The sequence below is a fragment of the Pseudophryne corroboree genome (genome assembly GCF_028390025.1).
Source record: "Pseudophryne corroboree isolate aPseCor3 chromosome 3 unlocalized genomic scaffold, aPseCor3.hap2 SUPER_3_unloc_10, whole genome shotgun sequence".
Taxonomy (NCBI): Eukaryota; Metazoa; Chordata; class Amphibia; order Anura; family Myobatrachidae; genus Pseudophryne; species Pseudophryne corroboree.
The window spans coordinates 759080-785499 of NW_026967494.1; the positions used below are offsets into that span (position 1 = coordinate 759080).

The 26420-nt window shown below is 51.1% G+C and overlaps 2 protein-coding genes across 2 annotated transcripts in view; one reads left to right on the forward strand and one right to left on the reverse strand.

Moving 5' to 3' along the window:
- The window catches only part of LOC134983206 (oocyte zinc finger protein XlCOF22-like), a 48426-nt gene extending 40098 nt beyond the window's left edge, over window positions 1-8328 (reverse strand). Inside the window, exons 1-2 of the mRNA XM_063948947.1 lie at window positions 8246-8328; window positions 6646-6677 (exon numbers count right to left, since the gene is read on the reverse strand). The gene's annotated coding sequence lies outside the window, so the exon portion shown is untranslated. The remainder of the gene's footprint in view (window positions 1-6645; window positions 6678-8245) is intronic.
- Window positions 8329-8595: 267 nt separating this feature from the next.
- Window positions 8596-26420, forward strand: part of LOC134983205 (zinc finger protein 271-like) — a 60173-nt gene continuing 42348 nt past the window's right edge. The window contains exon 1 of the mRNA XM_063948946.1: window positions 8596-8632. The gene's annotated coding sequence lies outside the window, so the exon portion shown is untranslated. The remainder of the gene's footprint in view (window positions 8633-26420) is intronic.

The following is a 26420-nucleotide window of genomic DNA, read 5'->3' on the forward strand; positions in this document are numbered from 1 at the left end:
GTTACTGTATAATGTCCCATTCCCAGCAGTCACCTCTCCAGTCATCACCCAGACACGTCCCCTAGTGTTACTGTATAATGTCCCATTCCCAGCAGTCACCTCTCCAGTCATCACCCAGACACATCCCCTGGTGTTACTGTATAATGTCCCATTCCCAGCAGTCACCTCTCCAGTCATCACCCAGACACGTCCCCTAGTGTTACTGTATAATGTCCCATTCCCAGCAGTCACCTCTCCAGTCATCACCCAGACACATCCCCTGGTGTTACTGTATAATGTCCCATTCCCAGCAGTCACCTCTCCAGTCATCACCCAGACACGTCCCCTAGTGTTACTGTATAATGTCCCATTCCCAGCAGTCACCTCTCCAGTCATCACCCAGACACATCCCCTGGTGTTACTGTATAATGCCCCATTCCCAGCAGTCACCTCTCCAGTCATCACCCAGACACATCCCCTGGTGTTACTGTATAATACCCCATTCCCAGCAGTCACCTATCCAGTCATCACTCAGACACATTCCCCGGTGTTACTGTATAATGTCCCATTCCCAGCAGTCACCTCTCCAGTCATCACCCAGACACGTCCCCTGGTGTTACTGTATAATGCCCCATTCCCAGCAGTCACCTCTCCAGTCATCACCCAGACACATCCCCTGGTGTTACTGTATAATGTCCCATTCCCAGCAGTCACCTCTCCAGTCATCACCCAGACATGTCCCCTGGTGTTACTGTATAATGTCCCATTCCCAGCAGTCACCTCTCCAGTCATCACCCAGACACGTCCCCTGGTGTTACTGTATAATGTCTCATTCCCAGCAGTCACCTCTCCAGTCATCACCCAGACACGTCCCCTGATGTTACTGTATAATATCCCATTCCCAGCAGTCACCTCTCCAGTCATCACCCAGACACTTCCCCTGGTGTTACTGTATAATGTCCCATTCCCAGCAGTCACCTCTCCAGTCATCAACCAGACACATCCCCTGGTGTTACTGTATAATGCCCCATTCCCAGCAGTCACCTCTCCAGTCATCACCCATACACATCCCCCGGTGTTACTGTATAATGTCCCATTCCCAGCAGTCACCTCTCCAGTCATCACCCAGACACGTCCCCTGGTGTTACTGTATAATATCCCATTCCCAGCAGTCACCTCTCCAGTCATCACCCAGACACTTCCCCTGGTGTTACTGTATAATGCCCCATTCCCAGCAGTCACCTCTCCAGTCATCACCCAGACACATCCCCTGGTGTTACTGTATAATACCCCATTCCCAGCAGTCACCTATCCAGTCATCACCCAGACACATTCCCCGGTGTTACTGTATAATGTCCCATTCCCAGCAGTCACCTCTCCAGTCATCACCCAGACACGTTCCCTGGTGTTACTGTATAATGCCCCATTCCCAGCAGTCACCTCTCCAGTCATCACCCAGACACATCCCCTGGTGTTACTGTATAATGTCCCATTCCCAGCAGTCACCTCTCCAGTCATCACCCAGACATGTCCCCTGGTGTTACTGTATAATGTCCCATTCCCAGCAGTCACCTCTCCAGTCATCACCCAGACACGTCCCCTGGTGTTACTGTATAATGTCCCATTCCCAGCAGTCACCTCTCCAGTCATCACCCAGACACGTCCCCTGATGTTACTGTATAATATCCCATTCCCAGCAGTCACCTCTCCAGTCATCACCCAGACACTTCCCCTGGTGTTACTGTATAATGTCCCATTCCCAGCAGTCACCTCTCCAGTCATCAACCAGACACATCCCCTGGTGTTACTGTATAATGCCCCATTCCCAGCAGTCACCTCTCCAGTCATCACCCATACACATCCCCCGGTGTTACTGTATAATGTCCCATTCCCAGCAGTCACCTCTCCAGTCATCACCCAGACACGTCCCCTGGTGTTACTGTATAATGTCCCATTCCCAGCAGTCACCTCTCCAGTCATCACCCAGACACGTCCCCTGATGTTACTGTATAATATCCCATTCCCAGCAGTCACCTCTCAAGTCATCACCCAGACACTTCCCCTGGTGTTACTGTATAATGTCCCATTCCCAGCAGTCACCTCTCCAGTCATCAACCAGACACATCCCCTGGTGTTACTGTATAATGTCCCATTCCCAGCAGTCACCTCTCCAGTCATCACCCAGACACTTCCCCTTGTGTTACTGTATAATGTCCCATTCCCAGCAGTCACCTCTCCAGTCACCACCCAGACACATCCCCCGGTGTTACTGTATAATGCCCCATTCTCAGCTGTCATCTCTCCAGTGATCACCCAGACACGTCCCCCGGTGTTACTGTATAATGCCCCATTCCCAGCAGTCACCTCTCCAGTCATCACCCAGACACGTCCCTCTGTGTTACTGTATAATGTCCCATTCCCAGCAGTCACCTCTCCAGTCATCACCCAGACACATCCCCCAGTGACTGTATAATGTCCCATTCCCAGCAGTCACCTCTCCAGTCATCACCCAGACACATCCCCTGGTGTTACTGTATAATGTCCCATTCCCAGCAGTCACCTCCCCAGTCATTACCCAGACACATCCCCTGGTGTTACTGTATAATGTCCCATTCCCAGCAGTCACCTCTCCAGTCATCACCCAGACACGTCCCCCGGTGTTACTGTATAATGTCCCATTCCCAGCAGTCACCTCTCCAGCCATCACCCAGACACACCCCCTGGTGTTACTGTATAATGTCCCATTCCCAGCAGTCACCTCTCCAGTCATCACCCAGACACGTCCCCTGATGTTACTGTATAATATCCCATTCCCAGCAGTCACCTCTCAAGTCATCACCCAGACACTTCCCCTGGTGTTACTGTATAATGTCCCATTCCCAGCAGTCACCTCTCCAGTCATCAACCAGACACATCCCCTGGTGTTACTGTATAATGCCCCATTCCCAGCAGTCACCTCTCCAGTCATCACCCATACACATCCCCCGGTGTTACTGTATAATGTCCCATTCCCAGCAGTCACCTCTCCAGTCATCACCCAGACACTTCCCCTTGTGTTACTGTATAATGTCCCATTCCCAGCAGTCACCTCTCCAGTCACCACCCAGACACATCCCCCGGTGTTACTGTATAATGCCCCATTCTCAGCTGTCATCTCTCCAGTGATCACCCAGACACGTCCCCCGGTGTTACTGTATAATGCCCCATTCCCAGCAGTCACCTCTCCAGTCATCACCCAGACACGTCCCTCTGTGTTACTGTATAATGTCCCATTCCCAGCAGTCACCTCTCCAGTCATCACTCAGACACATCCCCTGGTGTTACTGTATAATGTCCCATTCCCAGCAGTCACCTCTCCAGTCATCACCCAGACACATCCCCTGGTGTTACTGTATAATGTCCCATTCCCAGCAGTCACCTCCCCAGTCATTACCCAGACACATCCCCTGGTGTTACTGTATAATGTCCCATTCCCAGCAGTCACCTCTCCAGTCATCACCCAGACACGTCCCCCGGTGTTACTGTATAATGTCCCATTCCCAGCAGTCACCTCTCCAGCCATCACCCAGACACCCCCCCTGGTGTTACTGTATAATGTCCCATTCCCAGCAGTCACCTCTCCAGTCATCACCCAGACACATCCCCTGGTGTTACTGTATAATGTCCCATTCCCAGCAGTCACCTCTCCAGTCATCACCCAGACACGTCCCCTGGTGTTACTGTATAATGTCCCATTTCCAGCAGTCACCTCTCCTGTCATCACCCAGACACGTCCCCTGGTGTTACTGTATAATGCCCCATTCCCAGCAGTCACCTCTCCAGCCATCACCCAGACACATCCCCTGGTGTTACTGTATAATTTCCCATTCCCAGCAGTCACCTCTCCAGTCATCACCCAGACACATCCCCTGGTGTTACTGTATAATGTCCCATTCCCAGCAGTCACCTCTCCAGTCATCATCCAGACACGTCCCCTGGTGTTACTGTATAATGTCCCATTCCCAGCAGTCACCTCTCCAGTCATCACCCAGACACATCCCCTGGTGTTACTGTATAATGTCCCAATCCCAGCAGTCACCTCTCCAGTCATCACCCAGACACACCCCCTGGTGTTACTGTATAATGTCCCATTTCCAGCAGTCACCTCTCCTGTCATCACCCAGACACGTCCCCTGGTGTTACTGTATAATGCCGCATTCCCAGCAGTCACCTCTCCAGCCATCACCCAGACACACCCCCTGGTGTTACTGTATAATGTCCCATTCCCAGCAGTCACCTCTCCAGCCATCACCCAGACACACCCCCTGGTGTTACTGTATAATGTCCCATTCCCAGCAGTCACCTCTCCAGTCATCACCCAGACACATCCCCTGGTGTTACTGTATAATGTCCCAATCCCAGCAGTCACCTCTCCAGTCATCACCCAGACACCCCCCCCCTGGTGTTACTGTATAATGCCCCATTCCCAGCAGTCACCTCTCCAGTCATCACCCAGACACATCCCCTGGTGTTACTGTATAATGTCCCATTCCCAGCAGTCACCTCTCCAGTCATCACCCAGACACGTCCCCTGGTGTTACTGTATAATGTCCCATTTCCAGCAGTCACCTCTCCTGTCATCACCCAGACACGTCCCCTGGTGTTACTGTATAATGTCCCATTCCCAGCAGTCAGCTCTCTAGTCATCACCAAGACACATCCCCCGGTATTACTGTACTCACAAGTCTCCTCAGACCCCAGTCACTTCCCTGTATTATTACTATAGATAGAAGTGACGTTATTGTGACGCTCCCAGATCCCCTCACCTCCTCAGTCATGTCCCTGTATTATTACTATAGATAGAAGTGACGTTATTGTGACGCTCCCAGATCCCCTCACCTCCTCAGTCATGTCCCTGTATTATTACTATAGATAGAAGTGACGTTATTGTGACGCTCCCAGATCCCCTCACCTCCCCAGTCATGTCCCTGTATTATTAATGTAGTACCCTAGTGATCTGAAGGCCTTGGGACACTATGAGGGGGCAAATCAATGAATGAATGTGTAGATCTATAAGGTAATAGAGATGCTGCCAACTGATGTATACCATATATGTGATAATAACTTGGATCTTTCTAGTGATCCAATAATGTATAGTGTTTATGCATGTTATTATTCTGTGCCTGCTGAAGGTGAGGGGACTCTGGTAAGCGCGCAGTGCGCAGTGGAGATCGTGGAGAAGCTTCCAGAGGTCCCGTGTGCTGAGAGAGGTGGCTGGGCGCGTGTAGTGGCGGTTTTGTTGGTGGGCTGACTTTGGGGAGAGAAAAAGGCTGGCGGCTGAGACAAGGGAGCTTACAGGAAGGCGGTTCCCTGCGAGTGAGAGAGCCCCTGTGGGGGAAAGGAATTGGATGTCTTCCGCTGCGGGTGAGAAGCGCTGTGTTAATTTCCCCTGGTGGACGCCGAGCAGGGACGTCCCGGTGGCTGGTTGTCATGGAGAGTGCTGGGAGGCGGAGCGCTGGCGGGGCAGGCTAGTACATGGAAGGAGATCGCAGTTCGGGCAGCAGCTACCAGGAGTCCAGCAGTAGCAGACAGTTTATCCCCGAGGCAGAGCTGTGTCCCTCATCCCACCCAACCCGCAGGGAGAGCCCGGTTGTTGGAGGAGGCGGAGTCGGAGGGAGGTCCAGACCGGGCACACTATCATTGTAAGTGCAGGATGCCCCCATATAAATCCTGCTAATCTGCATACTCCCCTATCAGCCTTTAACTATTAAAGTACCAGCCCCCAGCACAGTAGCACAGGGACCAGCAGCATCGGTGGATCTGAGGAGTATAAATATCACCTCTAGAGACTCCATATCCATTAGATAATGACCAGCCGGGTAGCAGTCATAAAGAGTGCGGTGGTGTATAATGATGAAAGCAGCTCAGAGAGGGCGCAGGGTCACCTAAACTTGGAAATGATACACTAGGGAGACTAAGCACCCCTCGCCTATCAGAGACAGGTGCCAATAACCGGGACTTCTGTACGTTCTGGAGCCACACCCACGGATCTACAGTGGGGCTATGCTTATACTGGGACAGGTAACACAGATCATCACCCCACTATATGTAACGAGTAGACCACGGGTGTCAGGGATTCCAGGGTGGAGAGCTCCACGTACTACCTTCCTGTTTCAGGTTGTCTAGGAGCGCTACAATTAGATCTTCCATGGAAACCATGCTATTCATTGCCGTGAAGTAGGGATTGCTCAACAATCATGAGGACAATTGCTCCAAGTGGATACCCATATAACCAAGAGTACTTCTTATACACAGACACGAAAGGGCCCCAACCGTGCACGATTATAGTAAGAGAACCCGGGTGGGAATCATATTTTATGTATTGTATGCATTACCTTATATATAGGTGGGTATATTATTATGTATAGGTGGGGTATATTATTATGTATAGGTGGGGTATATTATTATGTATAGGTGAGGTATATTATTATGTATAGGTGGGGTATATTATTATGTATAGGTGGGGTATATTATTATGTATAGGTGGGGTATATTATTATGTATAGGTGGGGTAGATTATTATGTATAGGTGGGGTATTAGTAGAACGGTTCATGGTTTGAGTATTATATGATATAACTGTATAAGGTGGCCTATAACTTCTTGCATATTAAAACTAGTATATTTACCGGTGGAACTGTCTCCGTATCTGTGGAAGAGCCTGAAATCACAAAGGAAAGGTACGATAGGTAAATGTGCATAGTCCTATCTGGTTACATCACATACCGACCACTACAGGGGTAGGGTATTTCTTAAGCGATTAGAGTATTGGGCTCTAAATAGCTTGGGTGGAGGCACATTGCACATATACACTGTACCCCCAGGAAAAAGAGGGGTTACATTACTATAGATATGTGATGTCACTGTGACACTCCCAGATCCCCTCACCTCCCCAGTCATGTCCCTGTAATATTACTATAGATATGTCATGTCACTGTGACACTCCCAGCTCCTCACCTCCCCAGTCATATCACTGTATTATTACTATAGATATGTGATGTCACTGTGACATTCCCAGCTCCCATCACCTCCCCAGTCATGTCCCTGTATTATTACTATATATATATATATATATATATATATATATATATAAGTGATCTCACTGTGACACTCCCAGTTCCCCTCACCTCACCAGTCATGTCCCTGAATTATTACTAGAGATATAAGTGATGCCACTGTGACGCTCTCAGATCCCCTCACCTCCCCAGTCATGTCCCTGTTTTATTACTATAGATATAAGTGATGTCACAGTGACACTCCCAGGTGTGTGATATACATTTGCTTCATACTGAGCAATATATTCAATCCCAACAATTACATATAATAAAATTTATAATAATAACAATAATAATAAAAATAATAATAATAAAGACACAAAAGGCTGCACCCCAGTATAAAAATAATAACAGATGTCTTTAAAAGCAGGACACCTCAGACCATTCCTCCAGTATTGTAGGACATCACCACCACTCCCAATGTATAATAATAATAATACCAGGACACCACAAGCTGCTCCACCTGTATAATAATAATAATAATAAAAACAATAATAATAATTACAGGACACCACAGACCGCTCAACCTGTATACTGGACACCACAGGCCGCTCCCCCTGTATAATAATAATAACAACAGGACACCACAGGCCGCTCCCTCTGTATAATAATAACTGGACACCATAGGCTGCTCCCCCTGTATAAACAGGACAACACAGGCTGCTCCCCCAGTATAGTATTAATAACAGGACACCACAGGCTGCTCCCCCTGTATAGTTTTAAAAATGAGACACCACAGGCTGCTCCCCCTGTATTATAATAATAACAGGACACCACAGGCTGCTCCCCCTGTATAATAATAATAATAACAGGACACCACAGGCTGCTCCCCCTGTATAGTAATAATAATAACAGGACACCACAGACTGCTCCCCCTGTATAATAACAATAATAATAACTGGACACCACAGGCCGCTCCCCCTGTATAATAATAACTGGACACCATAGGCTGCTCCCCCTGTATGTAACAACAAGACAACATAGGCTGCTCCCCTTGTATAGTATTAATAACAGGACACCACAGGCTGCTCCCCCTGTATAGTTTTAAAAATGAGACACCACAGGCTGCTCCCCCTGTATAATAATAATAACGACACCACAGGCTGCTCCCCCTGTATAATAATAATAACAGGACACCACAGGCTGCTCCCCCTGTATAGTAAGACGCCATTACCTGATCTCCACGGACAATGCGAGGCTGCAGCAGTCGACGAAAACTCACTTCCTGTATGTGGAACGCAGAGTCCGGAAATAAGGTGGAACGCACAGACAGGAAGTAGGGCATGATTGGCAAAGGCTGCTTACTGGTTACTGGCCCCTCCCCTCCTTCACCCTGCCAACAGCCCCGCCCTCTGTAAATACTATTGTCATATATGTCCTCAGTGCAGGAGGCCGGCGGCCATTTTCTTGTAGACCAGTCCGGCAGCAGCAATAGGTTCCCTGGCCGTGTTGTGACGTCAGGAGCGGCGGCCATTTTCCCCTGGTCTGAGCTCCGCCTTCCTTCTATCATTCCCACAAGGCAGCAGGAGCAGAGAGCAGCCATTGCTGTGTCTGGCAGCAGGTAATGATATTATTATTATTATTATTCTATAGGCTGAGCAGCTCTGGTGTCAGGTTCTGTACTACAGGGGGAGCAGCCTCTGGTGCCTTGTTATAGTGCAGCTGGAGCAGCCTCTGGTGCTGCATTATCCCTGTACAGGTGGCTGACACTCTAGTGTCCTATTACTGTAATACAGGGGGCGCAGACCCCGCAGGTATCGTAATACAGAGGGCGCACACCCCGCCGTTACCGTAATACAGGAGGCGCAGACCCTGCCGGTACCGTAATACAGGTGGCGCAGACCCCGCCGTTACCGTAATACAGGTGAAGCAGACCCTGCCGTTATCTAAATACAGGTGGCGCAGACCCCGCCGTTACCGTAATACAGGTGGCGCAGACCCCGCCGTTACCGTAATACAGGTGGTGCAGACCCCGCCGTTACCGTAATACAGGTGGCGCAGACCCCGCCGTTACCGCTATTCTGTACATATAATGGCATTGTACTATACAGGGGAGCACTATGTGTTGTCCTACTCTACAGGGGGAGCAACCTGTGTTTCCCTTTTATACAGGGGGAGGTGCCTGTGGTGTCGTGTTACTATTATTATATAGGGTAAGCGGCATGTATTGTCTTCCTATACAGAAGGAGTGGCATGTGTTGTCATAATATACAGGGGTAGCATCCTGTGCTGTCATAGTATACAGGGGGAGTGGCCTGTGTTGTCATAATATACAGGGGTAGCATCCTGTGCTGTCATAGTATACAGGAGGAGCAGCCTGTGTTGTCATAATATACAGTGGTAACCACCTGTGCTGTCATAGTATACAGGAGGAGCAGCCTGTGTTGTCATAATATACAGGTAGAGCGGCCTGTGTTGTCATAATATACAGTGGTAGCATCCTGTGCTGTCAAAGTATACAGGGGAAGTGGCCTGTGTTGTTATGATAGACAGGAGGGGTGGTCTTCAGTATGCCGGCGGTCGGGCTCCCGGCGACCAGCATACCAGCGCCGGGAGCCCAATAGCCAGCATACCGACACTTATTCTCCCTCGTGGGGATCCACGACCCCCCTGGAGGGAGAATAAAATAGTGTGGCGCGCGTAGCGTGCCACCGTGCCCGTAGCGTGGCGAGCGCAGCGAGCCCGCAAGGGGCTCATTTGCGCTCGCCACACTGTTGGCAAGCCGGCGGGCGGCCTCCCGGCACCCGTATGCTGGTCACCGGCAGATCGTAGTGAACCCGACAGGAGCAGCCCATGTTGTCATAATATACAGGGGTAGCATCCTGTGTTGTCATAGTATACTGGAGGAGCATCCTGTGTTGTCATAGTATACAGGGGGAGCAGCCTGTGTTGTCATAGTATACAGGGGGAGCAGCCTGTGTTGTCATAGTATACAGGGGGAGCAGCCTGTGTTGTCATAAAATACAGCGGTAGCATCCTGTGCTGTCATAGTATACGGGAGGAGCGGCCTGTGTTGTCATAGTATACAGGGGGAGCGGCCTGTGTTGTCATAGTATACAGGGGGAGCAGCCTGTGTTGTCATAGTATACAATACAGCGGTAGCATCCTGTGCTGTCATAGTATACGGGAGGAGCGGCCTGTGTTGTCATAATATAAAGGGGTAGCATCCTATGTTGTCATAGTATACAGGGGGAGCTGCCTGTGTTGTCATACTATACCGGGGGAGCAGCCTGTGTTGTCATAAAATACAGGGGGTAGCATCCTGTGCTGATATAGTATACAGGGGTAGCATCCTGTGCTGTTATAGTATACAGGGGTAGCATCCTGTGCTGTTATAGTATACATGAGGAGCGGCCTGTGGTGTCATAATATACAGGGGTAGCATCCCGTTTTGTCATAATATACAGGGGGAGTGGCCTGTGTTGTCATAGTATACAGGGGGAGTGGCCTGTGTTGTCATAGTTTACAGGGGGAGTGACCTGTGTTGTCATAGTATACAGGGGGAGCAGCCTGTGTTGTCATAATATACAGGAGGAGCGGCCTGTGTTGTCATAAAATACAAATGTAGCATCCTGTGCTGTTATAGTGTACAGTAGGAGTGGCCTGTGTTGTCATAATATACAGGGGTAGCATCAGTGGTCGAAGTGGAAATTTTAAAGTGGGGGTAAGCAAAAGTCAAGGACTCAATCATGCGCGTGTGCTCCAGAAAAGGGGGCGTGATCACTTAAATCCGATCCGATCCGAAATTCACATTGTAGCATACTGAATGAGACGAAATTCACATTGTAGCACACTGAATGAGCCGAAACTCACATTGTAGCACACCGAATGAGCCGAAATTCACATTGTAGCACACTGAATGAGCCGAAATTCACATTGTAGCACACTGAATGAGCCGAAACTCACATTGTAGCACACTGAATGAGCCGAAATTCACATTGTAGCACACTGAATGAGCCGAAATTCACATTGTAGCACACTGAATGAGCCGAAATTCACATTGTAGCACACTGAATGAGCCGAAATTCACATTATAGCACACTGAATGAGCCGAAATTCACCTTGTAGCACACTGAATGAGCCGAAATTCACATTATAGCACACTGAATGAGCCGAAATTCACATTGTAGCACACTGAATGAGCCGAAATTCACATTGTAGCACACTGAATGAGCCGAAATTCACATTATAGCACACTGAATGAGCCGCAATTCACATTATAGCACACTGAATGAGCCGACATTCACATTGTAGCACACTGAATGAGCCGAAATTCACATTGTAGCACACTGAATAAGCAGACACATTGTAGCACACTGAATGAGCCAAAATTCACATTATAGCACACTGAATGAGCCGAAATTCACATTATAGCACACTGAATGAGCAGGAAGTCGGCACCAACCCCCACAGATACATCGGAAGATAAGTCTCCGTATTGACTGCGTAGGCTGAAAAGCCGTGCCGGACGACGTCCCCTCGCCAGGCTGCGGCTAACTTCTGCGTTCCGCGGTGTGTATATCACCCCACCCGTGTGATTATATTGCCCCATGTGTATACCGTCACCCTATGTGTGTATACTGCCTCCCTGTGTGTGTATACTGCCTCCCTGTGTGTGTATACCGCCCCCCTGTGTGTGTATACCGCCCCCCTGTGTGTGTATACCGCCCCCCTGTGTGTGTATACCGTCCCCCTATGTGTGTATACCGACCTCCATGTGTGTATACCGTCCCCCTATGTGTGTATACTTCCCCCCAATGTGTGTATACCGCCCCCTCTGTGTACATACTGCCCTGTGTGTATACCGTCCCCCTATGTGTGTATACCGCCCTCCATGTGTGTATACCGTCCCCCTATGTGTGTATACCGTCCCCCTATGTGTGTATACCGTCCCCCTATGTGTGTATACCGTCCCCCTATGTGTGTATACCGTCCCCCTATGTGTGTATACCGTCCCCCTATGTGTGTATACCGTCCCCCTATGTGTGTATACCGCCCTCCATGTGTGTATACCGCCCCCTCTGTGTGCATACCGCCCTCTGTGTGCACACCGCCCTCTGTGTGCACACCGCCCTCTGTGTGCACACCGCCCTCTGTGTGCACACCGCCCTCTGTGTGTATACTGCCCTCTGTGTGTATACTGCCCTCTGTGTGTACACTGCCCTCTGTGTTTACCACCCCCTATGTGTGTATAGTGCCCCCTGTGTGTATATACCGCCCCCTATGTGTATATACCGCCCCCATATGTGTATATTCCGGCCCCTTATGTGTATATACCGCCCCCTATGTGTGTATACCGCCCCCTATGTGTGTATACCACCCCCTATGTGTGTATACCACCCCCTATGTGTGTATACCACCCCCTATGTGCGTATACCATCCTCTATGTGTGTATACTGTCCTCTGTGTGTATACTGCCACCTATGTGTGTATACTGCCCCCTATGTGTGTATACCGCCCCCTATGTATGTATGTATACTGCCCCAATGTGTTTATACCCCATGTGTATATACCGCCCCCTATGTGTGTATAACTCCCCCCTATGTGTGTATACCACCCCCTATGTGTGTATACCACCCCCTATGTGTGTATACCACCCCCTATGTGTGTATACCACCCCCTATGTGTGTATACCACCCCCTATGTGCGTATACCATCCTCTGTGTGTATACTGTCCTCTGTGTGTATACTGCCACCTATGTGTGTATACTGCCCCCTATGTGTGTATACCGCCCCCTATGTATGTGTGTATACTGCCCCAATGTGTTTATACCCCATGTGTATATACCGCCCCCTATGTGTGTATAACTCCCCCCTATGTGTGTATAGCGCCCCCTATGTGTAACAACCTTGTATCACCAGTGAGATCAGTGTGTGCAGTGCTGTGTGTGTATGACACTGGTAATATACACTCCATGCACCACACACTGCAGCACATACACCCTGCCCGGCAGGAGAGGGGGCGGCGGCCATTACCTGGAGGAGACCGGGGGCGGAGCTCTGTGTACAGGAAGGGGCGGGAAACTGTTTCCGGGTCACCGTATAGAGCATGGGATCAGCCACCAGCCCCGCCCACTCTCTCATAGGCTGTAGCAACCCGTCACTCAGCCAGCCCCGCCCCTGTCTCTAGCTATTGGTCACAGGGACCAGTCACTCAGTCACCTTTCTGTGCCAGCCCCGCCCCCTCTCCCTCTTACACATGTCACGATGAGTGACGGGACAGTCCGACCAATGGCGAGTAGAGGGGGTGGGGCTGTATGATGGACTCCTTGGTGTATGAAATAAGGAGTGGGCGGGGCTAGAAGATGAGTGACGGGATACTACAGCCTATGAGCGGGAGAGCTACTGGTTGCTTAGTGACTGCGGCTGTGCCTACCCATAATCCCATGCGCTCCCCTCCAGTATATACAGGTCAGTAACATAGTTTTTCCCAAGTTGCTTTATTTATATTTATATATATATCTATATCTATATATACAGTTATATTATTTCTCTTTGGTGGTTGCTTGTGTTTGGGCTTTTTTTATATTTTTTATTTTTTTAATGATATTACTGGCACCGCCCATCAGACACGGGTGAGAAGCTGCGGATGAATAGAATAATTGGGGTGTTACATTGTGTCGCTGTGACGTGACAGTGAGATGATGATAGTGATGGAGCGCTGTTCTGCAGGGTGAGGAGATTATTCAGACTTTGTCGCAGATTTTACTATTTTACCAAAATCTGCGAGCACCAGAATGTGTCCTGCCCCGCGTGTGTATATAACTGTGTCCTGCCCCGCGTGTGTATATAACTGTGTCCTGCCCCGCGTGTGTATATAACTGTGTCCTGCCCCGCGTGTATATATAACTGTGTCCTGCCCCCGCGTGTGTATATAACTGTGTCCTGCCCCGCGTGTATATATAACTGTGTCCTGCCCCGCATGTGTATATATAACTGTGTCCTGCCCCGCGTGTGTGTATAACTGTGTCCTGCCCCGCGTGTGTATATAACTGTGTCCTGCCCCGCGTGTGTATATAACTGTGTCCTGCCCCCGCGTGTGTATATAACTGTGTCCTGCCCCGCGTGTGTGTATAACTGTGTCCTGCCCCGCGTGTATATATAACTGTGTCCTGCCCCGCGTGTATATATAACTGTGTCCTGCCCCGCGTGTATATATAACTGTGTCCTGCCCCGCGTGTATATATAACTGTGTCCTGCCCCGCGTGTATATATAACTGTGTCCTGCCCCGCGTGTATATATAACTGTGTCCTGCCCCGCGTGTATATATAACTGTGTCCTGCCCCGCGTGTATATATAACTGTGTCCTGCCCCGCGTGTATATATAACTGTGTCCTGCCCCGCGTGTATATATAACTGTGTCCTGCCCCGCGTGTATATATAACTGTGTCCTGCCCCGCGTGTATATATAACTGTGTGCTGCCCCGCGTGTATATATAACTGTGTCCTGCCCCGCGTGTATATATAACTGTGTCCTGCCCCGCGTGTATATATAACTGTGTCCTGCCCCGCGTGTATATATAACTGTGTCCTGCCCCGCGTGTATATATAACTGTGTCCTGCCCCGCGTGTATATATAACTGTCCTGCCCCGCGTGTATATATAACTGTCCTGCCCCGCGTGTATATATAACTGTCCTGCCCCGCGTGTATATATAACTGTCCTGCCCCGCGTGTATATATAACTGTCCTGCCCCGCGTGTATATATAACTGTCCTGCCCCCGCGCGTGCGTATGTAACTGTGTCCTGCCCCCGCGCGTGTAACTGTGCCCTGCCCCCGCATTTCTCTGACGTCTTAGTGGATGCTGGGTACTCCGTAAGGACCATGGGGAATAGACGGGCTCCGCAGGAGACTGGGCACTCTAAAAGAAAGCTTTAGGTCACCTGGTGTGCACTGGCTCCTCCCACTATGACCCTCCTCCAGACCTCAGTTAGATTTCTGTGCCCGGCCGAGCTGGATGCACACTAGGGGTTCTCCTGAGCTCCTAGAAAGAAAGTATAGTTTAGGTTTTTTATTTTACAGTGAGATCTGCTGGCAACAGACTCACTGCATCGAGGGACTAAGGGGAGAAGAAGCGAACCTACCTGCTTGCATTTAGCTTGGGCTTCTTAGGCTACTGGACGCCATTAGCTCCAGAGGGATCGACCGCATGGAACTGGCCTTGGTGTTCGTTCCCGGAGCCGCGCCGCCGTCCCCCTTACAGAGCCAGAAGCATGAAGAGGGTCCGGAAAATCGGCGGCAGAAGACTTAGATCTTCACCAAGGTAGCGCACAGCACTGCAGCTGTGCGCCATTGCTCCTCATGCACACTTCACACTCCGGTCACTGAGGGTGCAGGGCGCTGGGTAGGGGGGTGCCCTGAGCAGCAATATTAACACCTTGGCTGGCAAAAATACATCACATATAGTCCTAGAGGCTATATATGTGATAAATACCCCTGCCAGATTCCATAAAAAAGCGGCAGAAAAGTCTGCGAAAAAGGGGCGGAGCTATCTCCCTCAGCACACTGGCGCCATTTTCTCTTCACAGTGCAGCTGGAAGACAGCTCCCCAGGCTCTCCCCTGTAGTTTTCAGGCTCAAAGGGTTAAAAAGAGAGGGGGGGCACAAAATGTATGCGCAATATTGTATATACAAGCAGCTATTGGGAAAAATTCGCTCAATATAGTGTTAATCCCAAAATTATATAGCGCTCTGGTGTGTGCTGGCATACTCTCTCTCTGTCTCCCCAAAGGGCTGTTTGGAGTCCTGTCCTCAGTCAGAGCATTCCCTGTGTGTGTGTGTCGGTACGGCTGTGTCGACACGTTTGATGAGGAGGCTTATGTGATGGCAGAGCAGATGCTGATAAATGTGATGTCGCCCCCTGTGGGGCCGACACCAGAGTGGATGGATAGGTGGAAGGTATAAACCGACAGTGTCAACTCCTTACATAAAAGGCTGGATGACATAACAGCTGTGGGACAGCCGGCTACTCAGCTTGTGCCTGTCCAGGCGTCTCAAAGGCCATCAGGGGCTCAAAAACGCCCGCTCCCTCAGATGGCAGACACAGATGTCGACACGGAGTCTGACTCCAGTGTCGGCGAGGTTGAGACATATACACAATCCACTAGGAACATCCGTTACATGATCCCGGCAATAAAAAATGTGTTACACATTTCTGACATTAACCCAAGTACCACAAAAAAAAAAGGGTTTTTTGTTTGGGGAGAAAAAGCAGGCAGTGTTTTGTTCCCCCATCAAATGAGTGAATGAAGTGTGAAAAAGCGTGGGTTCCCCCGATAAGAAACTGGTAATTTCTAAAAAGTTACTGATGGCGTACCCTTTCCCGCCAGAGGATAAGTTACGCTGGGAGATATCTCCTAGTGTGTCCTGCCCGTGTGTATAACTGTGTCCTGCCCCTGCCCCCCGTGTGTATAACTGTGTCCTGCCCCTGCCCCCCGTGTGTATAACTGTGTCCTGCCCCGCGTGTATATATAACTGTGTCCTACCCCGCGTATGTATAACTATGTCCTCCCCCGCGTGTGTATATAACTGTGTCCTGCCCCGCGTGTGTATAACTGTGTCCTGCCCTGCGTGTGTATAACTGTGTCCTGCCCATGTGTATAACTGTGTCCTGCCCCGCGTGTGTATAACTGTGTCCTGCCCATGTGTATAACTGTGTCCTGCCCCGCGCGTGTGTGTACCTGTGTCTTGCCCCGCGTGTGTATATAACTGTGTCCTGCCCCCGCGTGTGTATATAACTGTGTCCTGCCCCCGCGTGTGTATATAACTGTGTCCTGCCCGTGTGTATATAACTGTGTCCTGCCCTGCGTGTATATATAACTGTGTCCTGCCCCGCGTTTATATATAACTGTGTCCTGCCCCACGTGTATATAACTGTGTCCTGCCCCGCGTGTGTATATAACTGTGTCCTGCCCCGCGTGTGTATATAACTGTGTCCTGCCCCGCGTGTGTATATAACTGTGTCCTGCCCCGCGTGTGTATATAACTGTGTCCTGCCCCGCGTGTGTGTATATAAATGTGTCCTGCCCCGCGTGTGTATAACTGTGTTCTGCCCCGCGTGTGTATAACTGTGTCCTGCCCCGCGTGTATATATAACTGTGTCCTGCCCCGCGTGTATATATAACTGTGTCCTGCCCCGCGTGTATATATAACTGTGTCCTGCCCCGCGTGTATATATAACTGTGTCCTGCCCCGCGTGTATATATAACTGTGTCCTGCCCCGCGTGTGTATATAACTGTGTCCTGCCCCGCGTGTATATATAACTGTGTCCTGCCCCACGTGTATATAACTGTGTCCTGCCCCGCGTGTGTATATAACTGTGTCCTGCCCTGCGTGTGTATATAACTGTGTCCTGCCCCGCGTGTGTATATAACTGTGTCCTGCCCCGCGTGTGTATATAAATGTGTCCTGCCCCGCGTGTGTATATAAATGTGTCCTGCCCCGCGTGTGTATAACTGTGTTCTGCCCCGCGTGTATATATAACTGTGTCCTGCCCCGCGTGTATATATAACTGTGTCCTGCCCCGCGTGTATATATAACTGTGTCCTGCCCGCGTGTGTATAACTGTGTCCTGCCCGCGTGTGTATAACTGTGTCCTGCCCGCGTGTGTATAACTGTGTCCTGCCCGCGTGTGTATAACTGTGTCCTGCCCGCGTGTGTATAACTGTGTCCTGCCCCTCATGTGTATAACTGTGTCCTGCCCCGCGTGTCCTGCCCCCGCGTGTGTATAACTGTGTCCTGCCCCCCGTGTGTATAACTGTGTCCTGCCCTGCGTGTATATATAACTGTGTCCTGCCCCGCGTTTATATATAACTGTGTCCTGCCCCGCGTGTATATAAATGTGTCCTGCCCCCGCGTGTGTATATAAATGTGTCCTGCCCCCGCGTGTGTATATAACTGTGTCCTGCCCCGCGTGTGTATATAAATGTGTCCTGCCCGTGTGTATAACTGTGTCCTGCCCCCCGTGTGTATAACTGTGTCCTGCCCCCCGTGTGTATAACTGTGTCCTGCCCCGCGTATGTATAACTATGTCCTCCCCCGCGTGTGTATATAACTGTGTCCTGCCCCGCGTGTGTATAACTGTGTCCTGCCCTGCGTGTGTATAACTGTGTCCTGCCCGTGTGTATATATAACTGTGTCCTGCCCGCGTGTATATATAACTATGTCCTGCCCACGCGTGTGTATAACTGTGTCCTGCCCCGCGTGTGTATAACTGTGTCCTGCCCCCCATGTGTATAACTGTGTCCTGCCCCGCGTGTATATATAACTGTGTCCTGCCACCTGTGTGTATAACTGTGTCCTGCCCCCTGTGTGTATAACTGTGTCCTGCCCCGCGTTTATATATAACTGTGTCCTGCCCCACGAGTATATAACTGTGTCCTGCCCCGCGTGTGTATATAACTGTGTCCTGCCCCTCATATGTATAACTGTGTCCTGCCCCGCGTGTCCTGCCCCCGCGTGTGTATATAACTGTGTCCTGCCCCCGCGTGTGTATATAACTGTGTCCTGCCCCGCGTGTGTATATAACTGTGTCCTGCCCCGCGTGTGTATGTAACTGTGTCCTGCCCCGCGTGTGTATATAACTGTGTCCTGCCCCGCGTGTGTATATAACTGTGTCCTGCCCCGCGTGTGTATATAACTGTGTCCTGCCCCGCGTGTGTATATAACTGTGTCCTGCCCCGCGTGTGTATAACTGTGTCCTGCCCCGCGTGTGTATGTAACGGTGTCCTGCCCCCGCGTGTGTATATATAACTGTGTCCTGCCCCGCGTGTGTATAACTGTGTCCTGCCCGCGTGTGTATAACTGTGTCCTGCCCGCGTGTGTATAACTGTGTCCTGCCCCTCATGTGTATAACTGTGTCCTGCCCCGCGTGTCCTGCCCCCGCGTGTGTATATAACTGTGTCCTGCCCCCGCGTGTGTATATAACTGTGTCCTGCCCATGTGTATATAACTGTGTCCTGCCCCGCGTGTATATATAACTGTGTCCTGCCCCGCGTGTATATATAACTGTGTCCTGCCCCGTGTGTGTATAACTGTGTCCTGCCCCCACGTGTGTATAACTGTGTCCTGCCCACCCGTGTGTATATAACTGTGTCCTGCCCCCGCGTGTTTTTATAACTGTGTCCTGCCTATGTGTATATAACTGTGTCCTGCCTATGTGTATATAACTGTGTCCTGCCTATGTGTATATAACTGTGTCCTGCCCCGCGTGTGTATATAACTGTGTCCTGCCCTGCGTGTGTATATAACTGTGTCCTTCCCCCGCGTGTGTATATAACTGTGTCCTGCCCCCGCGTGTGTATATAACTGTGTCCTGCCCCCGCGTGTGTATATAACTGTGTCCTGCCCCCGCGTGTGTATATAACTGTGTCCTGCCCCCGCGTGTATATATAACTGTGTCCTGCCCCACGTGTGTATATAACTGTGTCCTGCCCCGCGTGTGTATATAACTGTGTCCTGCCCCCGCGTGTGTATATAACTGTGTCCTGCCCCCGCGTGTGTATATAACTGTGTCCTGCCCCCGCGTGTGTATATAACTGTGTCCTGCCCCCGCGTGCGTGTGTATATAACTGTGTCCTGCCCCCGCGTGCGTGTGTATATAACTGTGTCCTGCCCCCGCGTGCGTGTGTATATAATTGTGTCCTGCCCCCGCGTGCGTGTGTATATAATTGTGTCCTGCCCCCGCGTGCGTGTGTATATAACTGTGTCCTGCCCCGCGTGTGTATATAACTGTGTCTTGCCCCGCGTGTGTATATAAATGTGTCCTGCCCCGCGTGTGTATAACTGTGTCCTGCCCCGCGTGTGTATAACTGTCCTGCCCCCGTGTATATATAACTGTGTCCTGCCCCGCGTGTATATATAACTGTGTCCTGCCCGCGTGTGTATAACTGTGTCCTGCCCGCGTGTGTAAAACTGGGTCCTGCCCGCGTGTGTATAACTGTGTCCTGCCCATGTGTATATAACTGTGTCCTGCCCCGCGTGTATATATAACTGTGTCCTGCCCCGCGTGTATATATAACTGTGTCCTGCCCCGCGTGTATATATAACTGTGTCCTGCCCCGCGTGTATATATAACTGTGTCCTGCCCCGCGTGGATATATAACTGTGTCCTGCCCCGCGTGTGTATAACTGTGTCCTGCCCCGTGTGTATATAACTGTGTCCTACCCCGCGTGTATATATAACTGTGTCCTGCCCCGCGTGTGTATAACTGTGTCCTGCCCCGCGTGTGTATAACTGTGTCCTGCCCCGCGTTTATATATAACTTGTGTTCTGCCCCGCGTGTATAACTATGTCCTGTCCCCCGTGTGTATAACTGTGTCCTGCCCTGCGTGTATATATAACTGTGTCTTGCCCCGCGTGTATATAACTGTGTCCTGCCCCCGCGTGTGTATATAACTGTGTCCTGCCCCCGCGTGTGTATATAACTGTGTCCTGCCCCCGCGTGTGTATATAACTGTGTCCTTCCCGCGTGTATATAACTGTGTCCTGCACCCGCCTGTGTATATAACTGTGTCCTGCCCCCCGTGTGTATAACTGTGTCCTGCCCCCGTGTGTATAACTGTGTCCTGCCCCCCGTGTGTATAACTGTGTCCTGCCCCGCGTGTATATATAACTGTGTCCTACCCCGCGTATGTATAACTATGTCCTCCCCCGCGTGTGTATATAACTGTGTCCTGCCCCGCGTGTGTATAACTGTGTCCTGCCCCGCGTGTGTATATAACTGTGTCCTGCCCCCGCGTGTGTATATATAACTGTGTCCTGCCCCCGCGTGTGTATATATAACTGTGTCCTGCCCCGCGTGTGTATATATAACTGTGTCCTGCCCCGCGTGTGTATATATAACTGTGTCCTGCCCCGCGTGTGTATATATAACTGTGTCCTGCCCCCGCGTGTGTATATATAACTGTGTCCTGCCCCGCGTGTGTATAACTGTGTCCTGCCCCGCGTGTGTATATATAACTGTGTCCTGCCCCCGCGTGTGTATATATAACTGTGTCCTGCCCCGCGTGTGTATATATAACTGTATCCTGCCCCGCGTGTGTATATATAACTGTGTCCTGCCCCCGCGTGTGTATATATAACTGTGTCCTGCCCCCGCGTGTGTATATATAACTGTGTCCTGCCCCAGCGTGTGTATAACTGTGTCCTGCCCCGCGTGTATATATAACTGTGTCCTGCCCCGCATGTGTATAACTGTGTCCTGCCCCGCGTGTGTATAACTGTGTCCTGCCCCCCATGTGTATAACTGTGTCCTGCCCCGCGTGTATATATAACTGTGTCCTGCCCCGCGTGTATATATAACTGTGTCCTGCCCCCTGTGTGTATAACTGTGTCCTGCCCCACGTGTATATAACTGTGTCCTGCCCCGAGTGTGTATATAACTGTGTCCTGCCCCGCGTGTGTATATAACTGTGTCCTGCCCCGCGTGTGTATATAACTGTGTCCTGCCCCGCGTGTGTATATAACTGTGTCCTGCCCCGCGTGTATATATAACTGTGTCCTGCCCCCGCGTGCGTGTGTATATAACTGTGTCCTGCCCCCGCGTGTGTATATAACTGTGTCCTTCCCGCGTGTATATAACTGTGTCCTGCACCCGTGTGTGTATATAACTGTGTCCTGCCCCCCGTGTGTATAACTGTGTCCTGCCCCGCGTTTATATATAACTGTGTCCTGCCCCACGTGTATATAACTGTGTCCTGCCCCCGCGTGTGTATATAACTGTGTCCTGCCCCGCGTGTATATATAACTGTGTCCTACCCCGCGTATGTATAACTATGTCCTCCCCCGCGTGTGTATATAACTGTGTCCTGCCCCGCGTGTGTATAACTGTGTCCTGCCCTGCGTGTGTATAACTGTGTCCTGCCCGCGTGTATATATAACTGTGTCCTGCCCCGCGTGTGTATAACTGTGTCCTGCCCTGCGTGTGTATAACTGTGTCCTGCCCGCGTGTATATATAACTGTGTCCTGCCCCGCGTTTATATATAACTGTGTCCTGCCCCGCGTGTGTATAACTGTGTCCTGCCCCTCATGTGTATAACTGTGTCCTGCCCCGCGTGTATATATAACTGTGTCCTGCCCCGCGTGTATATATAACTGTGTCCTGCCCCCTGTGTGTATAACTGTGTCCTGCCCCGCGTTTATATATAACTGTGTCCTGCCCCACGTGTATATAACTGTGTCCTGCCCCGCGTGTGTATATAACTGTGTCCTGCCCCGCGTGTGTATATAACTGTGTCCTGCCCCGCGTGTGTATATAACTGTGTCCTGCCCCGCGTGTGTATATAACTGTGTCCTGCCCCGCGTGTATATATAACTGTGTCCTGCCCCGCGTGTGTATAACTGTGTCCTGCCCGCGTGTGTATAACTGTGTCCTGCCCGCGTGTGTATAACTGTGTCCTGCCCCGCGTGTGTATAACTGTGTCCTGCCCCGCGTGTGTATAACTGTGTCCTTCCCTGCGTGTCCTGCCCCCGCGTGTGTATATAACTGTGTCCTGCCCCGCGTGTGTATATAACTGTGTCCAGCCCCGCGTGTATATATAACTGTGTCCTGCCCCCGCGTGTATATATAACTGTGTCCTGCCCCCGCGTGTGTATATAACTGTGTCCTGCCCCGCGTGTATATATAACTGTGTCCTGCCCCGCGTGTGTATAACTGTGTCCTGCCCCGCGTGTGTATAACTGTGTCCTGCCCCGCGTGTGTATAACTGTGTCCTGCCCACCCGTGTGTATATAACTGTGTCCTGCCCCCCGTGTGTATATAACTCTGTCCTGCCAGCGTGTATATAACTGTGTCCTAACCCCCGTGTGTTTTTATAACTGTGTCCTGCCTATGTGTATATAACTGTGTCCTGCCCCGCGTGTGTCTATAACTGTGTCCTGCCCTGCGTGTATATATAACTGTGTCCTGCCCCGCGTGTGTATATAACTGTGTCCTGCCCTGCGTGTGTATATAACTGTGTCCTGCCCTGCGTGTGTATATAACTGTGTCCTGCCCCCGCGTGTGTATATAACTATGTCCTGCCCCCGCGTGTGTATATAACTGTGTCCTGCCCCCGCGTGTGTATACAACTGTGTCCTGCCCCCGCGTGCGTGTGTATATAACTGTGTCCTGCCCCGCGTGCATGTGTATATAACTGTGTCCTGCCCCCGCGTGCGTGTGTATATAACTGTGTCCTGCCCCCGCGTGCATGTGTATATAACTGTGTCCTGCCCCCGCGTGCGTGTGTATATAACGGTGTCCTGCCCCCGCGTGCGTGTGTTTATAACTGTGTCCTGCCCCCGCGTGCGTGTGTTTATAACTGTGTCCTGCCCCCGCGTGCGTGTGTATATAACTGTGTCCTGCCCCCGCGTGCGTATATAACTGTGTCCTGCCCCCCGTGTGTATAACTGTGTCCTGCCCCGCGTGTATATATAACTGTGTCCTACTTGCGTGGGTATATAACTGTGTCCTGCCCCCGCGTGTGTATATAACTGTGTCCTGCCCGCGTGTATATAACTGTGTCCTGCCCCCGCGTGTGTATATAACTGTGTCCTGCCCCCGCGTGTGTATATAACTGTGTCCTGCCCCCCGTGTATATGTAACTGTGTCCTGCCCCGCGTGTGTATATAACTGTGTCCTGCCCCGCGTGTGTATATAACTGTGTCCTGCCCCGCGTGTGTATATAACTGTGTCCTGCCCCGCGTGTTTATATAACTGTGTCCTGCCCCGCGTGCGTATATAACTGTGTCCTGCCCCCGCGTGCGTGTGTATATAACTGTGTCCTGCCCCCGCGTGCGTGTGTATATAACTGTGTCCTGCCCCCGCGTGCGTGTGTATATAACTGTGTCCTGCCCCCGCGTGCGTGTGTATATAACTGTGTCCTGCCCCCGCGTGCGTGTGTATATAACTGTGTCCTGCCCCCGCGTGCGTGTGTATATAACGGTGTCCTGCCCCCGCGTGGGTATATAACTGTGTCCTGCCCCCGTGTGTATAACTGTGTCCTGCCCCGCATGTATATATAACTGTGTCCTGCCCCACGTGTATATATAACAGTGTCCTGCCCCCGCGTGTGTATATAACAGTGTCCTGCCCCCGCGTGTGTATATAACTGTGTCCTGCCCCCGCTTTTGTATATAACTGTGTCCTGCCCCCGCGTGTGTATATAACTGTGTCCTACTTGCGTGGGTATATAACTGTGTCCTGCCCCCGCGTGTGTATATAACTGTGTCCTGCCCCCGCGTGTTTATATAACTGTGTCCTGCCCCCGCGTGTTTATATAACTGTGTCCTGCCCGCGTGTGTATAACTGTGTCCTGCCCCCCGTGTGTATAACTGTGTCCTGCCCCCCGTGTGTATGTAACTGTGTCCTGCCCCGCGTGTGTATATAACTGTGTCCTGCCCCGCGTGTGTATATAACTGTGTCCTGCCCCACGTGTGTATATAACTGTGTCCTGCCCCACGTGTGTATATAACTGTGTCCTGCCCCGCGTGTGTATATAACTGTGTCCTGCCCCCGCGTGTGTATATAACTGTGTCCTGCCCCCGCGTGTGTATATAACTGTGTCCTGCCCCCGCGTGTGTATATAACTGTGTCCTGCCCCCGCGTGTGTATATAACTGTGTCCTGCCCCCGCGTGTGTATATAACTGTGTCCTGCCCCCGCGTGTGTATATAACTGTGTCCTGCCCCCGCGTGTGTATATAACTGTGTCCTGCCCCCGCGTGTGTATATAACTGTGTCCTGCCCCCGCGTGTGTATATAACTGTGTCCTGCCCCCGCGTGTGTATATAACTGTGTCCTGCCCCCGCGTGTGTATATAACTGTGTCCTTCCCCCGCGTGTGTATATAACTGTGTCCTGCCCCCCGTGTATATAACTGTGTCCTGCCCCCGCGTGTATATGTAACTGTGTCCTGCCCCCGCGTGTGTATATAACTGTGTCCTGCCCCCGCGTGTGTATATAACTGTGTCCTGCCCCGCGTGTGTATATAACTGTGTCCTGCCCCGCGTGTGTATATAACTGTGTCTTGCCCCGCGTGTGTATATAACTGTGTCCTGCCCCGCGTGTGTGTATAACTGTGTCCTGCCCCGCGTGTGTATATAACTGTGTCCTGCCCCGCGTGTGTATATAACTGTGTCCTGCCCCGCGTGTGTATAACTGTGTCCTGCCCCGCGTGTATATATAACTGTGTCTTGCCCCGCGTGTATATAACTGTGTCCTGCCCCTGCATGTGTATATAACTGTGTCCTGCCCCCGCGTGTGTATATAACTGTGTCCTGCCCCCGCGTGTGTATATAACTGTGTCCTTCCCGCGTGTATATAACTGTGTCCTGCACCCACGTGTGTACATAACTGTGTCCTGCCCCCCGTGTGTATAACTGTGTCCTGCCCCCCGTGTGTATAACTGTGTCCTGCCCCCCGTGTGTATAACTGTGTCCTGCCCTGCGTGTGTATAACTGTGTCCTGCCCGCGTGTATATATAACTGTGTCCTGCCCCCCGTGTGTATAACTGTGTCCTGCCCCCCGTGTGTATAACTGTGTCCTGCCCCGCTTGTGTATAACTGTGTCCTGCCCTGCGTGTGTATAACTGTGTCCTGCCCCGCGTGTGTATAACTGTGTCCTGCCCCCCATGTGTATAACTGTGTCTTGCCCCGCGTGTATATATAACTGTGTCCTGCCCCGCGTGTATATATAACTGTGTCCTGCCCCCTGTGTGTATAACTGTGTCCTGCCCCGCGTTTATATATAACTGTGTCCTGCCCCACGTGTATATATAACAGTGTCCTGCCCCCTGTGTGTATAACTGTGTCCTGCCCCGCGTTTATATATAACTGTGTCCTGCCCCGCGTGCGTGTGTATATAACTGTGTCCTGCCCCCGCGTGCGTGTGTATATAACTGTGTCCTGCCCCCGCGTGCGTGTGTATATAACTGTGTCCTGCCCCCGCGTGCGTGTGTATATAACTGTGTCCTGCCCCTCGTGCGTGTGTATATAACTGTGTCCTGCCCCCGCGTGCGTGTGTATATAACTGTGTCCTGCCCCCGCGTGCGTGTGTATATAACTGTGTCCTGCCCCCCGTGTGTATAACCGTGTCCTGCCCCGCGTGTATATATAACCGTGTCCTGCCCCACGTGTATATATAACAGTGTCCTGCCCCCGCGTGTGTATAAAAGTGTCCTGCCCCTGCGTGTGTATATAACTGTGTCCTGCCCCCGCGTTTGTATATAACTGTGTCCTGCCCCCGCGTGTGTATATAACTGTGTCCTACTTGCGTGGGTATATAACTGTGTCCTGCCCCCGCGTGTGTATATAACTGTGTCCTGCCCGCGTGAATATAACTGTGTTCTGCCCCCGCGTGTGTATATAACTG